The sequence below is a fragment of the Rhinoderma darwinii genome, chromosome 8, assembly GCF_050947455.1.
Source record: "Rhinoderma darwinii isolate aRhiDar2 chromosome 8, aRhiDar2.hap1, whole genome shotgun sequence".
NCBI classification, from domain to species: Eukaryota; Metazoa; Chordata; class Amphibia; order Anura; family Rhinodermatidae; genus Rhinoderma; species Rhinoderma darwinii.
Genome location: NC_134694.1, coordinates 6,647,633 through 6,666,319, shown reverse-complemented (window position 1 = coordinate 6,666,319; position 18,687 = coordinate 6,647,633). Strand labels below are relative to the sequence as shown.

General features: G+C 45.1%; 1 long non-coding RNA gene across 3 annotated transcripts in view; it reads right to left on the bottom strand.

Moving 5' to 3' along the window:
* Window positions 1–18,687, bottom strand: part of LOC142659071 (uncharacterized) — a 215,795-nt gene that overhangs the window by 60,605 nt on the left and 136,503 nt on the right. The window lies entirely within an intron of this gene.

The following is an 18,687-nucleotide window of genomic DNA, read 5'->3' as shown; positions in this document are numbered from 1 at the left end:
TTTGCACATGTAAAACTTAGAGTAATATTTATTGCAGATGTAATGGCTGGACTGTGAGATGTTGGCAATGTGTATGTAGGCGCCTGCCAGCGTGTCCCGGGCTGTGCCAAGATTGGATTTTCTTAAAGGGGTTTGTTTTGTTTCTATAAAGTCGCCAAGTAATAACAGCCATTTACTTCTATACAATCTATTCATTTCTCATCCTGGCAGTGCATGTGACGGCAGCTTCTAAGTATTGTTTTCTGTATCTTCTATGGATCTTCCCATAGGCGTTCATCTATAACTCTGGCTAAACTTAAAGGCCATGTCCACTGTTGCAACCATTTTTTTTCTAATCTATTTAAATTGACGCAACATTGCAAATAGTCTGAATTCAAAAAATATTTTGTTTTGGGTCTACAGCTCCTATGCAAAAACCTATGTTTCCATGGTAACACGTGTATTCTGATCCTTTAGTCTGTCAACTTCTTCTTCCCAAATGTAAGTTAGTAAGAATTCTTGGACAGGTGGATGGCAAAAATTATTGCAGGCTCAGACTACACAGGATTTATTTGTAGTCTGTCACCATGGAAACACATAAGTCTGCATGGGAGATGTTGAAAAAAAAAATTATATATTTTTAATGAAGACTATTGGCATAAGTTGCTCCATTTTAGATTAGTTGGCGTGATTACAAAAAAAATGGTTGCCAAGGTGGATCATCCCTTTTAAATCGACCATTCACATCAGATTGTAGTTGGCAAAGCACCCCCATAAAGATGCTCGCTCCAATCAGCAGAGTGCGCTGGTTTATTGCTGTGGGGGGTAAACTGCTGCCTTGGAACTGTTTATGTCTGATCCTTATTTCCCTCGGGTCTGGCTAATACACATTAGATTGATATGGATACAACGCTTCATCTGCGGCAGCCCTATGAGATGTCTCGGCCTTTTTTCACTACTTGGGAGGCCGGTGGCTGTTGTGGGAGATTTATTTTGATAGATAACGTCACCCGCTGAACAAGATGGTTTTGTCTTCAGCACATTGACCACATTTATCGTGCAGTTAACGTCCGGTTCCCGTATTTAAATTTAGTGTGCGCCTTTTAATTTGCCGAAAATTCACTCCAAGTATCTGGCGTATCTTAAATGTGGGCCATTGTCTCTGTACTTTCTGCCTCTATTTCCAACACCCGTCACTTCCCCGCTGTTGACTCTCAGGTGCTCCACTAATCTGCTCTTCCTAGAGAGTGGCCTCCAGATGCAAAATATTCAATGTGAATCATCCAAGTCCTTTAATGTTGTAGAAATTGTTCCCCGTCTCAGCGTTGGCCACACTCCCCCCTCCCTTTGTTCCAGTACTAATGACTGTATGTTAGTTAATGGCGTCTGTTAATGATTGATGCCAAATCTAAAAGAAAAGAAAACCCCCTAGAATAACAACCAACTGCAGCTGATTCTTCTGTATAGAGTCTAGTGATCAACAGAATAACGCAGCCTGACGCCACCCGACGGTCACCATTCATAGTCCAGCTGAGACTTAAGGCTGTATTCACACGGTACGGTTTTGCTGCGTGTCTGAAACTTGCGCTGCAATAAGGCATGCATTTCTCCTGCGCTTTTGCAGTTCGTATGGAAACAGCAGAAAAACGTATGCAGTATTCGCACGCTCGGCAAAACCGCACTGTGTGAATACACCCTGGAGGCCGCTGCTGCACATTCACACCTTTATGACTGATCAGCGCACTTTTTACACCACCTGCAGTTTCCCCATTTATTGTCTGGCTGACAAATTCCGACATTTCTAGCCAAAGGTCGGCCTGTCCAGCGAGCTGCAGTGTTCAGGGGGTGGGGGGGCTTGTTTGGCTGAGCAGGAGATGTTGAGGTGAAACAGCAGCGACGTACATAAAGTGTCACGTGTACTGAGAAGTGTTATAAAAAATAAAGGCTTTTGGTGATCAATCGTTGTCATGTTGTGAGATTATTTCAACTTCTGACCAGAAACTTTACGGCTTGTACAGTGGAATCCCCCAGACATTCGAAGAACTAGGGGTTGGAGCCCCCCGTAACGCAGAACTGGCCGGAGACTTCCATTGTACAGAATCTCTGACACATCAATTAGACATGTGACTGGCAAAGAGAGAACTGCTGGGGCCCCCAGATAACAAGGGGCCACACAACAGTTCCCCTATTCCCATACATTTTAATAAAAAAGTGATTGTTCGTGTGCGGATCCATCATTCTCGGTGGGAGTCGCACGTGTTGGACCTCCACCAATCGCACCTATAGAGAAATCTATTTAGTGATGCCATTAACACTCAGAAATTCATAGACAGTCTACAGTCCTCATTGTCCCCTGTCTCTTCCTTCTCCTGTCCCAATCTGGCTGCCAAACTTTACAATAACACTCTCAAGAATGCATTGGATGAAGTAGCCCCCCCTACACTCCGAGCCCACCGATAAAGACGACGACGACCCTGGCACACGCCTCAATCCCGCTTTCTTCAGCTGTGCTTGAGATGTGCCGAACGACTGTGGAGAAAATTGTTGGCATTTGGCTGCAGATTCCTCCATTACAAATTTATGCTGAGAACTTACAACTCTGCCCTTCACCGAGCCAAACAAGTCTACTTCACTTCTCTCATCTCCACACTATCTAACAATCCAAAACGCCTCTTTAGGACTAAGGAGGGAGTGAAAAGTATCAAAGTGCAGACGCCGATCACAGATCTCAGTGCTGAAGACCTGGCCACTTATTTTAAAGTTAAAATTGACAACATCCGGCATGATATTCTCTCCCAGTCCCCGAGTAACATCGATCCCCTTCCCTCCCGCACTCCCTCTTCTTCATTCTCTGCATTTGACCCAATAACAGAAGAAGTCTCTAGGTTCCTCTCTTCTTCTCGTCGTACTACCTGTCCTAGTGATCCTATTGCCTCACACCTCCTCCAGTCCCGGTCCCTCTCCCCTCACACCTCCTCCGGTCCCCCTCCCCTCACACCTCCGGTCCCCCTCACACCTCCGTTCCCCCTCACACCTCCGTTCCCCCTCCCCTCACACCTCCTCCGGTCCCCCTCCCCTCACACCTCCTCCGGTCCCCCTCCCCTCACACCTCCTCCGGTCCCTCTCCCCTCACACCTCCTCCGGTCCCTCTCCCCTCACACCTCCTCCGGTCCCTCTCCCCTCACACCTCCTCCGGTCCCTCTCCCCTCACACCTCCTCCGGTCCCTATCCCCTCACACCTCCAGTTCCTCTCCCCTCAAACCTCCAGTCCCTATCCCCTCACACCTCCTCCAGTCCCTCTCCCCAGCTGTCACTAGTCACCTGACTAAAATATTTAACCTCTCTCTTTCTTCTGGTATCTTTCTCTACTCTTTTAAACATGCCATTATAAACCCATTACTGAAAAAACCAACTCTTGACCCATCCAGCGCTGCCAACTACCGACCAGTCTCTAATCTGCCCTTCATCTCCAAACTCCTGGAACGCTTGGTCTACTCTCGCCTTATCCGCTATCTCTCTGTAAGGGGTCAAGAATGGAGTTAGCAATCTGGTTCCGCACTCTACACTCCACAGAAACTGCCCTAAGGCCCCATGCACACGACCGTAAAAAACCTCCGTTTTTGCGGACCGTAATTGCGGTCCGCAAAAACGGACCCATTCACTTTGATTGAATGCGGACACCTTTCCGTAGCACTACGGAAGGGTGTCCGTGCCGTCGAAATGTTCCGGGAATTATGGAACATGTCCGTTCTTTTGCATTTTGCGGGCCGTGCTCTCATACTTTGTATGGGAGCACGGCCCGAAAATGCGGCTGTCAGTCGGCGGCCGGCCGTGCCCGCAATCGCGGGCACGGTCGTGTGCATGGGGCCTTACTAAAGTCTCAAAAGATCTCTTGGCGGCTAAATCGGAGGGTAAATCCTCTCTCCTGATTCTTCTGGATCTCTCTGCAGCCTTTGACACTGTAGACCACAAACTCCTACTTAACATGCTCCACTCTATTGGCCTCCAGGACGCGTCTCTCTCTTGGTTTTCCTCCTATCTCTCTGACCGCTCGTTCAGTGTGTCATTTGCTGGTTCCACTTCTTCTCATCTTCCCCTTGCTGTTGGGTTTCCTCAGGGATCAGTCCTAGGTCCGCTGCTCTTCTCTCTCTACACAGCTCCTATTGGACAAACCATCAGCAGATTTGGCTTCCAGTACCATCTCTACGCTTATGACACCCAATTTATATGTCTCTTCCCGTGACATCACCCCTGCTCTAATACAGAACACCAATGATTGTCTGTCCGCTGTCTCTAACATCATGTCCTCTCTCTCTATCTGAAACTGAATCTTTCTAAAACTGAGCTCCTCGTGTTCCCACCATCTACCAACCTCCCTAAACCTGATGTCTCCATCTGTGTGTGGCACTATCATAACTCCTGGGCAGCACGCCCGCTGTCTCTATAACTCCTAAGCAGCACGCCCGCTGTCTCGGGGTTATTTTTGACTCAGATCTTTCCTTTACTCCTCACATTCAATCACTTTCACGCCCCTGTCATTTTCACCTCAAAAACATCTCCAGAATCCACTCTTTTCTTACGGAGGAAACCGCCAAAACTCTCATTGTTGCTCTGATTCACTCTCGTCTTGACTACTGTAACTCATTACTAGTCGGTCTTCCCCCTCACCAAACTCTCCCCTCTCCAATTTATCCTCAATGCAGCAGCCAGGCTCCTATTTATGACCAACCGCTACACCAACGCCTCTACCCTGTGCCAGTCACTGCACCGCTACACCAACGCCTCTACCCAGTGCCAGTCACTGCACCGCTACACCAACGCCTCTACCCTGTGCCAGTCACTGCACCGCTACACCAACGCCTCTACCCTGTGCCAGTCACTGCACCGCTACACCAACGCCTCTAATCTGTGCCAGTCACTGCACTGGTTGTCCATCCCCTTCAGAATAAAATTCAAACTTATTACTCTCACCCACGATGCTCTCCACAGTGCTGCACCTCCTTACATCTCCTCCCTCATCTCTGTCTACCACCCTACTCGGGCTTTACGTTCTGCCAACGACCTTAGATTAAAATCCTCCATAATCCGAACCTCCCACTCCCGTCTCCAGGATTTTTCTCGTGCTGCACCGTCCTCTGGAATGTGCTACCCCAGACAATCCGATTAATTCCCAATATCCACAGTTTTAAACGTGCCCTGAAAACACATCTTTTTAGACAGGCCTATAACATTCCCTAATCTGACTCCTTTCCATGGCCCTCCTTTTAGATTAGTCATCAGAATAAGATTCCCTCACACGCCTTCTCTTCATGTCCGTCATACACGGATACTGGCTGGTGACCGGCTCATGCAGCTTTATGTTACCACCGCATGTGTATAAAAATGGCCGGACTATTGTACAGAACAAACACTGTTAGGCTGGGTTCACACGACCTATTTTCAGACTTAAATGAGGCGTTTTATGCCTCGATTTACGTCTGAAAATACGGCTCCAATACGTCGGCAAACATCTGCCCATTCATTTGAATGAGTTTGCCGACTACCTGTCATTTACGCGTCGCTGTCAAACGACGACGCGTAAAAAAGACGGCTCGTCAAAAGTTCAGGACACTTCTTGAGACGTCATTTGAGCCGTTTTTCATTGATTCCAATAAAAAACAGCTCCAAATTACGGCCGTAATTGAAGCCTCGCAAAACGCGAGCACATGCAATTACGTCTGAAATTACGGAGCTGTTTTCTCCTGAAAACCGCTCCGTAATTTCAGACGTAATGGTCGTTATCGTGTGCACACACCCTTACACTTTGTGTCTCCTTTACTTCCTCATAGATTGTAAGCTCTTGTGATCAGGGTCCTCACTCCTCAGGTTTGAATTGTAAATGATCTTTGTCACTATGTAATGTCTGATATTGTTTGTTTCATGTTCCCTCTAAATTGTAAAGTGCTGCGTAATATGTTGGCGCTATATAAATAAAGATTATTATTATTAGTGGTGGTGGGTAAACTCCTTCCATATCCCTGCAGAGCTGATGTATGAAGTTTCTGCTGAGATCGGTCACATTGTGTGAATGAAATTCTCATTCAGTTTTCCCCAGAAGCTTTTTTACCAGCGGCACCGAAGTGTATTCCAAAAATAACTATGAAATGGAATATAATCCAGAGTGGGGGGGGAGGTAATCACGGCCGGAGATTATTTACATACGTTACATATCGGATTCCACCACAATCACCAGCTAATGGCCAAAATCCCTGCAGCAGAATGGAATCAGAGAGCCGTGTGATGATGGGGGTGCTGCAAGTACAGAAACTGAACCCCAACATTGCAGCGGTGATTTAAAAACCGGAATAGTTAAGGATTTTCACTGCCGTTCTATTGAATCAAAGAATCCCATTAAAGTCTTCACTCTGTCAAGGAGTTAGAAATAACAAAATAGATTATTTTTGATCATGCCATTACCTTTCCCTGAGGGTTTGTCACCCAGCTTTCCCAGACTCCTCTGCCGCACATCCCCAGCTTGCTGTATAATCTGCAGATTTACTGTTCAAAACTTTAGGAAAGCTGAGCAAGGACCCGGCGGAAACCGTGGGATGAACATATCCTAGCCTTACAAAAGGACTAAGCGAGTGGCTTACTGCACCCCAGAATTCTGGATTAGGGGGCACCCGGTGCCCACCACTCAATTGATCTGGCAGTAGAGCAGATTGAGGTCTGCGGGAACTTCCTATCTCCTCTCCTGCTATGAGCGCCACGCAGCACAGACATTGAGAATTTGTTTTTCTATTGGTACATTTTAATTATTGTATAATGAAAGTTTCTGCACCTTTCCTATTTGATTTGTTTTCAAATGATCTCTGCTTGCTGTCAGTAAATGGGAACATTCTTGTTTACATCCAGAGGATGACAACCTGTCCTGCTGACACAGCTTCAGGACTCCTTACAAGAGAGAGCTGTGATAGACTGCAACAAGCTCGGCACACGTGGCATTTGGACATCAGGACAGGTTTTAAGCCTCTAAAAACGCAAATGTTTCTATTCACTGACAGCAAAGGTCTTAATACAAAGTATATTCAAAAGTTACCAAACATGCTACACAGCATATGCAGACATTCAATTGTGATCCAAGACATTGAGCTATTGGCACCTACCCTGGTAGTGGGTGATCAGATGAGGGGGCATCCTGTGTTCAGCTAAAGAACCCCCTCCCCCTCTATGATCTAAGCCCCCAGAATTGTCTGTTTTTTTATTAGCATACGACTGCGAAGATGCTTATTCAGTCTAATTAATTCAGATTTGTGTCTATGTATTTCTGTACTTTATGAAGCAGACGACAGGCTCTTCCATCTGTCACGTCATTAACCGCTGGGGTGCCAGAGCCTCAGACTTATGAAACGGTTACAGTTTTAATAGGGGTGAGTGGGGGTCTAATACAAGGGTCATGTTGCCTATTTTGAGACCCTTACATGAGCTAGCAGCATTATGGGCCCATGTTGAATTTTGCTATGGAGCACACTCCTCTGTATACATAAATAACTATGTTGTGGCATTGGCTTTACACTGCAGGAACTCCACCAGTAGATTTGCCAGGCAGAAGGCTACATTTTACCCAGCTTTCCTAGAGCTCTGAATGGCAGATTTACTTCGTTATGCCATAATACAAGAACTGGGCATTAAGGGCTTCATTTCTACATCTTGGCAGCAGAGGACGATTCAAGGACTTGTAATTACTGGGGATTTTGAAGGTGGAAATGTTCCCTGAGATAAAGCATCAGAAAGAAAAGACAAACGGCACCCGCTCCATGACCATGTTCTTATTTACTGTCCGCGATATAAAAGATGGCGCACGTATAGCAGATCGATGTCTCCGGGCGCCCGTCCAGATCCTCTCACCAGTCTCTGATAATGTCCATGTTTATCCTGACAAACCCTCATTTATCTGTTCTGCCGGCTCCACGTCAAAACCGCAAAATGACACTAATCCTTCATCTCTCAATCAACGCTAATCAGTAAATTAAAGATGAGGCCCCAACAATAATAAATATCACAAGTTATTATAATGCCAGGACATAACGGAGGGGAGACGGGATTTTCTGGAAAGGAATATATTTTATATATGGTAGATCGCTCTATGATACATATATACTGGTAATAAAGGCCAACACTATACCACCAAAATAATGCTGCCATATACAGCCCACAAAATACCACCATATAGTGCCCACACAATACCACCATATAGTGCCAACACAATACCACCATATAGTGCCCACACAATACCACCATATAGTGCCCACAAAATACCACCATATAGTGCCCACAAAATACCACCATATAGTGCCCACAAAATACCACCATATAGTGCCCACAAAATACCACCATATAGTGCCCACAAAATACCACCATATAGTGCCCACACAATACCACCATATAGTGCCCACACAATACCACCATATAGTGCCCACACAATACCACCATATAGTGCCCACAAAATACCACCATATAGTGCCCACAAAATACCACCATATAGTGCCCACAAAATACCACCATATAGTGCCCACGCAATACCACCATATAGTGCCCACGCAATACCACCATATAGTGCCCACGCAATACCACCATATAGTGCCCACACAATACCACCATATAGTGCCCACACAATACCACCATATAGTGCCCACAAAATACCACCATATAGTGCCCACAAAATACCACCATATAGTGCCCACGCAATACCACCATATAGTGCCCACGCAATACCACCATATAGTGCCCACGCAATACCACCATATAGTGCCCACGCAATACCACCATATAGTGCCCACACAATACCACCATATAGTGCCCACAAAATACCACCATATAGTGCCCACACAATATACAGTATCTACACAACACGAGGATCAGTCCCGTTCGGCTGTATACACCGCAGAGCACCTGAACAGGGAGATCCGTGATAGAAAGAAGTGCCAGTCTGCTTTCTATCCATATAGCTAAATAATAGGCGCTTGGTTTTTGTTTTGCTTCCCGTCCTAGGAGGGGATGAGCAATTGTCCAGTTTACCAAGCCTGTATATCGTCCATACACAGCGAGATTTATTAAACTAGGACCTCAAGCGTCTCCGTGCAATGATCAAAATAATCAAAGATGTCCTGTGTCTAATAAAGAAGGACCCTAAAAATATTTTGGAAGCCAATTGGTTCCAAAATTAATTATAGTATTTTTGTGCAGTAGATCGGACTTAAAAAAATTGAGAGCAGCACAGAGTACTTCAAGCATTGTTCACTTTTCTGGTTAGGTGAGTGAGGATGATGGAGTGAGTCCTGGATGTGACCGGAAGCTGCATAAAAACCTGTATAATCCTCAACCAGGACCAGACGTTCAGGCAGTGGTGCGACCGTGAACCCGGACTAAGACCATGCGATCCGATTCCCTCCCCCTACCTACAAATCTGGATGAAAATGGCTGCTAGATATTAGTAAATGGCAGCAGCGGCCGTGGAATTGTAGTAAAATATGTTCATTTCTTGGCCGGGTGAGAAACCTTCAGCCGCTGAGATTGACAGGGATGATGCAGAGTTGTCTGCTAAGCTGCTCATGAACAACCTGATCCCCTGAATGTTAGCTGCAGCCGGGCGGGCACTACCAACCTCTCCTCATGCCAGATTACTCTACATTCATCAGTGGAATCATTTTTTCCATAACACCCAAGATCAACATGTTCACCCGATCATCACCTAAACCTCGGTCTACATCCAGTACGTCACTGAAGAGGTTTTTCCACCAAAAATAAAATCTATAGGCATTCTAATTATTTGATTCGTCCTCTGCTGAAACAGCTGAATAGAATTCTTATCTGTTTCTGGGAAAGCTGGGTAGCAACCAATATGGCCGACCTAAGGCGTAGGCTCCATGGTGATCAGTTGTGCATGATTATCGCACTACGCTGGATCGAAATATCGCATGTGAAATATCTCTCTGCAGTCACACGTGTACATGCAATTTCATGTAACAACGATATCGCAAATCGTATGCAACTTCCCCTCACAGACTGATGTTACAAGGCTGCGATTTTATGCGAAATGTATATTTACCAAAAAGACGATTTCTCCCCTAAATTTGCATATAAACACCCAAGACATTTACATAAGATCGTAGCGTACTCATCACAGCGGAGCCCCTGCCCAATGCTGCATAGCTGGTCGATCTTACCAAGGAAAAGCTGAGTGCCAACCCGGGGAGAGCGATAATGGCGGCCATATTGCTTCTCACCCAGCTTAGAAACAGAAAACACAAAATAAATGTAATAAAATACTGAATACATTTCAGGAGGCGACTCGAGGATGAAGATATTTTTCTATTTTAGGTGTGAATGCTGCAGCCTGTGCCCCGCACTCGAGCTGTAAGGGTATGCGCACACGGCTTATTTCCGGCCTTTTTTCGGGCCATAAACAGCCGAAAAACTGCCGAAGAAATCGGAAGCAGAACGCCTGAAAAACATCTGTCCATTGATTTCAATGGGAAATATGGCGTTCTGTTCTGAGGGGGCGTTTTTTGACGCGGCCGTTTTCAAAAAACGGCCGCAAAACAGAAGTGCTGGTCACTTTTTGAGCCGTTTTCGGAGCAGTTTTTCATTGACTATATAGAAAAACAGCTCCAAAAACGGCCGTCAAAAACGCAGCAAAAAACACGAGTTGCTTAAAAAACGTCTGAAAATGAGGAGATGCTTTCCCTTGAAACCAGCTCCATATTTTCAGACGTTTTTTGCTAAGGTGTGAACAGGGCCTAATAGGGAAACCTCATCAATCACCACCCGTGATAAGACCAGTCTCCTATGATAATAAAGTGTCCGTCAGTGTGCAGCTCACATTAACCCCGTGTGATACTGCCAGAAAGTCTGACAAATGGCCGACAGATTACGAGGAATACAGTAAAACCAGAGACGAGATCAAGTGTCAGTGGAACAATCCCAGTTGTTGGGATGTAATGCATTTTCCATCTCCGCGAGCTTTATATACATCATAAAACTATTTATACCCTCGGTTGTTATAGATTTAAGCCTATTCCTTCCCTTTACCCCCCACCTTCATCCATTTATAAATACATATGCAATTTGGTATATGCATTTGAAAGCTCTTGGGCATACTCTAATGCAGGGGTCTTAAACACACGGCCCGCATGCGACCCCCGAGGCTGTCATCGTAAGAGGGAGCAGGACGAAGGAGGAATGCGCTGGCGCTCCTTCATGACAGCACAGTCCGTTGGCGGTAGGAGAGTATTGGTCACACAGCCCCCTGTAGATAGCGCTACATTCCCCCCAGGGCATACCTCCCAACCGTCCCTGGATTCTGGGCGCTGTCCCGGGCATCAGGGGGTATGTCCGGCCGTCAGCTGAATCTGCATTCTCAGCACGCAGATACAGTTGAATCCAATGCTGAAGCAAGAAAACGTCAGCTCCCTGCTTCAGCATCAGTTCAGAGTGGAGGAGCAGAGGGAGATCCTCCGCTCACCGAGGACTCCACGGGCACAGCACTACTTTAAGCGCTGTGCCCAGGGAAGCATTTGACGTCACTGTCAAATTAACAATAATTTTGTATTCTTATGAAATTTGAAAGTAATGCGGCCCGTCAACTTCACATTTTTCTCTGTGTGGCCCACTTACCCGACCGAGACCCCTGACCTAACCATTGTTAAGACTTCAAGTTGGGTAAATCTGTCCTAATATGTTAGGGCATGCTGAGAGTTGTAGTTCCACAACAGGTGAAGAGCCACCAGTTGCAAACCATAGGATTGCAGAACTACATCAATTATAATTGTGTCGCTGTAAATTCACACACACACACACACACACACACACACCACCCCCCCCCCCCCCCACTCGTCCCACCACCCAAGAGATGCAGTGATAATCTTCATTGAGCCAGAATGAATTATTCAGAAACCATATCCCTCTGACCAGGCCGTGAACTGGACGGCAGTTGTTTTTTTTTTTGTAGTCTCGGATTTATAAAGGTACGGGAACCAGTGCTAAATATTACTGGAAATGTGTTCTGTGCCTTCAGCGACAGTTATTATATGTGACAGCTTACATAACCTATGAGGGAACATCACACGTGGTCTGCAAGTGAGCAGCACGGCTCAATATTGAGATGTGGATGAGCTACAGTGGATCCCTGCCTTCAGTCACTGCGATAGATCCCCATCTCTGACCCACTGATCAGATTCCTCTCATTGTCAAACAAACGGTTAAGATTAGCAAAGAAAAGTCGTAATATATTGTACATCACATAAGAGCCGATGTTGCTATAGACCATACAGGGTTTGGTGTTTAGGCCCAAGGGGACCATGAGTCGCACGATGTATGATGATCAGAAGTGCTCAATATCTTAAAAGGAGATTTGTTGGAGATTACTTATGTTGTACCGATCCTGAGTTACATCCTGTATTATACTCCAGAGCTGCACTCACTATTCTGCTGGTGGAGTCACTGTGTACATACATTACATTACTTATCCTGTACTGAACCTGAGTTACATCCGGTATTATACTCCAGAGCGGCACTCACTATTCTGCTGGTGGAGTCACTGTGTACATACATTACTTATCTTGTACCGATCCTGAGTTACATCCTGTATTATACTCCAGAGCTGCACTCACTATTCTGCTGGTGGAGTCACTGTGTACATACATTACATTACTTATCCTGTACTGATCCTGAGTTACATCCTGTATTATACTCCAGAGCTGCACTCACTATTCTGCTGGTTGAGTCACTGTGTACATACATTACATTACTTATCCTGTACTGATCCTGAGTTACATCCTGTATTATACTCCAGAGCTGCACTCACTATTCTGCTGGTGGAGTCACTGTGTACATACATTACATTACTTATCCTGTACTGATCCTGAGTTACATCCTGTATTATACTCCAGAGCTGCACTCACTATTCTGCTGGTTGAGTCACTGTGTACATACATTACATTACTTATCCTGTACTGATCCTGAGTTACATCCTGTATTATACTCCAGAGCTGCACTCACTATTCTGCTGGTGGAGTCACTGTGTACATACATTACTTATCTTGTACCGATCCTGAGTTACATCCTGTATTATACTCCAGAGCTGCACTCACTATTCTGCTGGTGGAGTCACTGTGTACATACATTACATTACTTATCCTGTACTGATCCTGAGTTACATCCTGTATTATACTCCAGAGCTGCACTCACTATTCTGCTGGTGGAGTCACTGGGTACATACATTACTTATCCTGTACTGATCCTGAGTTACATCCTGTATTATACTCCAGATCTGCACTCACTATACTGCTGGTGGAGTCACTGTGTACATAACATGACATTACTTATCCAGTACTGATCCTGAGTTGCATCCTGTATTATACTCCAGAGCTGCACTCACTATTCTGCTGGTGGAGTCACTGCGTACATACGTTACTTATCCAGTACTGATCCAGAGCAACATCCTGTATTACACTCCAGAGCTGCGCTCAATATTCTGCTGGTGGAGTCACATAGTACATTCATTACTATTCCTGTACCGATCCTGTATTGCGCTCCAGAGCTGAACTGAGTATTCTGCAGGCTTCAGAGCAGAATTCTCACAGCATTACCTAGTTGCCTTATTTGCACTGGTGATTTGGAAAATGAAAAACTATATGTCTCCCTGAACAATGGGAGCTCAACTAAACTTATGATGTATTTGACGACAAGCTTGCTTATCATTTCCAGTAACAACAATCAGAATTGTGAAAGCAGCTCTGGAGTAGAATACTGCCTATACCTCAGGATCAATAGGCCTCCGCTATTTGAGGAAAAAAACAATATCTTTGCCACATAAGAGGACGCCAGTATTAAAGGGAATGTATCATCTGAAAAATACATTATTTAAATTAGCTCTTTATTATAAACGTGTTTGTTTTTTTAATTTGGCAATTTGTTTTGTGACTATTCACATAAAAAAAAGTCTTAAAATATTACAACTTTCACACTGGCCACTACAGCACACATGACAGGCTGACACTTCCTATTTTTTATGCAGCTGACTTGTCAGCTTTGCTGTATAGTCTGGGACAGGATGAGCAGAGTCATCACATCATTATTAGAGGGTGAGTGAGATAATTACATCTCTATTATACTGCTGGAGGCTTAGATCAGGCTAGGAATAGGAAAGGGGGTTTTACACTGGGCGATTATCAGCAGACAAGCGTTCATAGAACACTCGTTCCGGATAATTGCCCTGTGTAAACAGGGCAGCGATCAGCAGATGAACGAGCAAATGCTGGATCATCCGCTGGTCGTATTGTTTTAATAAAGTAAAATATTATCGTTGTCGTCAGCACATCTTGGTGTGTAAATAGGCAGACGCGCTGCCGCCATGATAATAATGGATGGGGACGAGCGATCTGAGTAACGACTGCTCGCCCCTATCCATAGCTCCATGTGATAGGAGCAAACAAGCGCCGTGCAACGATGTTTCATTGATCGGCGCTCGCTGCATCGGCCGGTATAAAAAGGGCCTGAACGCTACACACAGATAAGGCTTGATATGCAGCTCCCCAGTCATTCCCTGGTCTCCTAGGGAGGGGCTGTACTCCATCACTTTCCGGAGACTGTAATAGTCTATGACGTTTCTCTGTCAATTGACTCCCATTAATTTCAGCTGCAAAAAAGCCCACACTCCTTGTGCTAGCTATACAGACAATACAAGAAGGAAGTGTGTGCCCCTTCCCACAAGTTGACTCAATTTGTGCAATAAAGCAACCAATGCATTGAGAAATTATGGGCACCTAGAGGGTTGGATCGTCCAATGGGCTCACATTCTGACAAGATAATGAGGCCCAGCCACTACTGGGCCCATGAGATTGGGCAGTAATCTGACAGTAGAATGGGTCTCCTACTATTAGATTTATTACTTCACTAACAGCCTATTGATGTTACGAGATTATGATTCGATGAAAGGGGATCATGCACTTAGGAGGAGGATGGGCCCCAGAATAATTTCCTCCGGGGGCCCCAGTTTGACACTGGCTATCTATAAGATGTCTATAGTGCATAGTGGATAAGTTAATTTGGAATCTACCTACAGCAAGCAGGAGGTCCCGGAGGTTTGACGGTGCCAGTAACTGGACTGGCACTGGCGCAGTGACTTATTGGCAACATAGTCATACATAATAGAACACATTGGATCCCTTGTGGCACGAGAAGGCTGAGATCTACATACAGAGCGACTGTTATTTTTATCTGCCTTGTGATATCACTGTGACTGAGCGTTAATAAGTGCCAAGCATGAGCCCGGGCTTTAAGTCAGGCAGCTGAAGGGGGATTTAATGTGACAGAGCAAAATGGGAAAGAAGCTTGTGGCAGCTGTACAAATATGCCCGGCTCGCATCAGACGCAGCTACAAAATGTCAGCTGTACAAACACACAGCACCTCTTCCCGGAGACATCTTCATTTTCTTATTTTATGCACACTGCTCCTGTTGAAGAGACGTAGCACTAATCGGTGCGAAACTGAAAAGTTGCAAATTTTTTGGCGCCGATCCCCTGAATGGCATATCTGCCTAATTAAGCAGTGATACATCTAGTTCTATCATACTGCTGCATAACTAGTGAGATTTACCTTTTATGAATCAAGAAATGCAGAGGAGCAGCCTCTGTTGTAGCTGAAATTGCAACTATACACCCCCCCCCCTACCCCAACACTCATCTGCCGGGAGTACCATAGTGGAGATGAAACCATGAAGGAACCTCATTCTCTGGATCGGCAGGGATCCCACAGGTCATGGATCAGAATATAATGACGTATACTAACGACACGCCAGAACTTTATGAGATGGGGAATACTCCTTTAAATTGTGATCGTCGCCTTCCTGTTTTTAGGTCCCGCGAAATAACAGCCACAAGCCGTCCTCCATCATAAAAAACAAAAATGATATTCTGCAGAGGAAAATAAACCGGATACATTTACCCAGCGAGAGAAGAGCATTATTCGCTCCTTGCTATGAGGGATGACTCTCTTCAGGGAAATATACTATTTAGGAAGCTTTGCCATACGTCTGCCCTGGCGCGGCGATGTGCATGAAGCTTAATAAACCGTTTTATTACGGCAAGGTGCTGAACAAGAGATTTTTATGTAAGATTACAACTTAAAAGGTCAATCAAAGCGCAGAATCTCCAGCAACGCTCGCGCGGCATTATCAAGGGACATAAATCTCTTCACATAAGATTCCTCCAAGGAAGATATTATAGAATACAGCTTCTTCTAGTATAGAGAAATATACGGGAGACATGGACAGGAGAACCCGGTCATCCTTATCTGCACCACTAAATACGCTGTTCATTTCCAGTCTATGAATACATGGAAATATCGAGAATATCATGCAGGCCGCAGGGGAAGAGGCTTTCTTCCAAATGGTCTGGATTAAAAATCTTCTATCGTTATCGGTCTACAGATCCTATGCAGACCTATGTGTCTCCATGGTTACAGACTACAAGAAAAAGCCCTGTGTAGTCTGATCCTGCAATCAAACTCCCCTTCCGTCTGTCCTCTACCCAATGTATGTTAGCAAGAAGTAGTCTGATAGAATAATTGCTATTTAATTTGTATATTCTTCAGGAAGCCTCGCTTTATAGGACTAGGTTTACATTCTAACACCTTTTCATGGTTTATATATATATAAACATAATCTGCATTAAAAAGTTACGAAATGTTGTAATCACTTCTTATCTATTATTATAGCCCAGAGCTGCGGTCACAATTCTGTTGGTTGTTGTTGGAAACACCCCCAACACCTTAACGGGGCTCCTCTAGCGGGGGCAGTTCATTTTTCCTACATTAGAGCCCCTGTAAAGTGCCTGGTGTAAAGACAACACTCTCCCAAAGACATAGCTATGGGGGTGCAGAGATAGCCGTAGCGTTATGGCCCAGATGTCTCAGGGGCCACATACGCCCCTCTGCCACATAACAAGACAGTATTATAAATGACACACGGTAGGTAGGGGGCTTTAAGTTACACCTCTGCAATTCCTCTACTGCAAATCACCAGAGCAAGTTCTGTGCAGACGCTGAACCAGCAGGGAGTACTGGGAGATTTGAGCTCTGAAGCATGCAGAATTGTGAACTGGATTGTACTCAACTTTTTATGTAATTAAATGGTGGACATACACTTTAATTCAATATTTCTTAAATATGGTTAAATAAAATCCCCTCAAACAAAAATATATTAGCGCTTGTACCCGAGTACCTGCAAGTGTAACTAAAGACAGAAGCTACGGGGAAGGGGGGGGAATACATACAATTTGATTGTGGCCTGAAGGTGCTATGCAAAACCCTGGTTCACACCCCCACAATTCTGCCCATTTTCCCAAAGGACCACATTCCCTTTCCAGAAAGCCAAATCCCGTTTTGGGACAGTCCATGGAGCAGTCCTGTGGTACCAGGGAACCCGGGGGGCTGGTTGAGGATTCCAGTATTGTACTGTAGTTGTAAATCATTTCTCCTTTGCATATACAAGTCTAATTAGCCTAGTTTCCGTCTTTGGAGATATCAATGTAACCTGAATATGTATCTAGGATGAGAGGCCCCTGTTTATATCACTACCATTTCCAATGTTTTACACCTTAAAGGGACCAGAACCTTTTCCTTCTAGATTAAGGCATCTATATTATGTATTATGTACAATGCTAAACTAGTGAGCGCAACTCAATCCATGATATGGCCCCAAAAGTGCCCATCAGAGGACCACAACAAGTCAGCCCTCCTCTCAAGAAACAGGACAGTTCTTAAAAGACCCATCAAGTGGCCCATTACTGGATGAGAATAGCAAATCACAATTGGTCCTACTGCCTGGAGCCAGCGATCACTTGATTTAAAAGGGTAAATTAGCGCAAAAATTATGCAGGGGAAATGAAATATTACATTATGCCAAGTCAACAGGCGTCTAAAGAAACAGATGCAGGAGATCCGCTAAAAGAAGATCTGCTCTTTGTTGCAAGACTCTTTGTGACCAATAGTGGACAGCCCCTCTAAGGAGTCAGGGTTGTCGGGCAGTGCGTCATGTGACCTGGTCTCTTCTGCTGAATGGCTGACCTGTTTATAAAGGTAACAGGGAGGTTGGACTTGCTTACTCTGGATCCACTATTGTCACTATGGAGGCTTTAAGTTGTGTTTTGCTCATTTACCTCCCACTCTTTGAATACGTAAGACAGTCCTACCCTCTATTTACACGGTCACTAATGGCACTAGATCGCCCAATTTCAGTAAAGTCACACCCTCTTCTCAAGGGGGTCCTATCCTTTTCCGGGGGACCAAGAATTCTGCTACTGGCAAAACTGGATGCAAGCCATCGTAACCCTGTCCAGGTTTTTCTTTAGGTTTGCAGATTCCCAATTGGAGAAGGGTTCACCCCCTGTTTTTGCTGTGTTATAGTGGACTATTCACTACAACGGTCACTGTCATGGCCATTAATAGTACTAGTGTGGCAGAGGGACCACTAGGTCCCGAAAATGGGCAGAGATGCAACTTTAGCCTCGGGACCCCCTAAAGTTTTGCCCCTGGCTCATTAGAAATCAATTACAGGATTTTCCTCTACAAATAGATATGACTGGGACTAGCTATGATATATACTTCAGAACAAAACATGGTGGCGCCATAGAAAAAAAACACTCCCACAATGTGCCCGTGGATAAGGC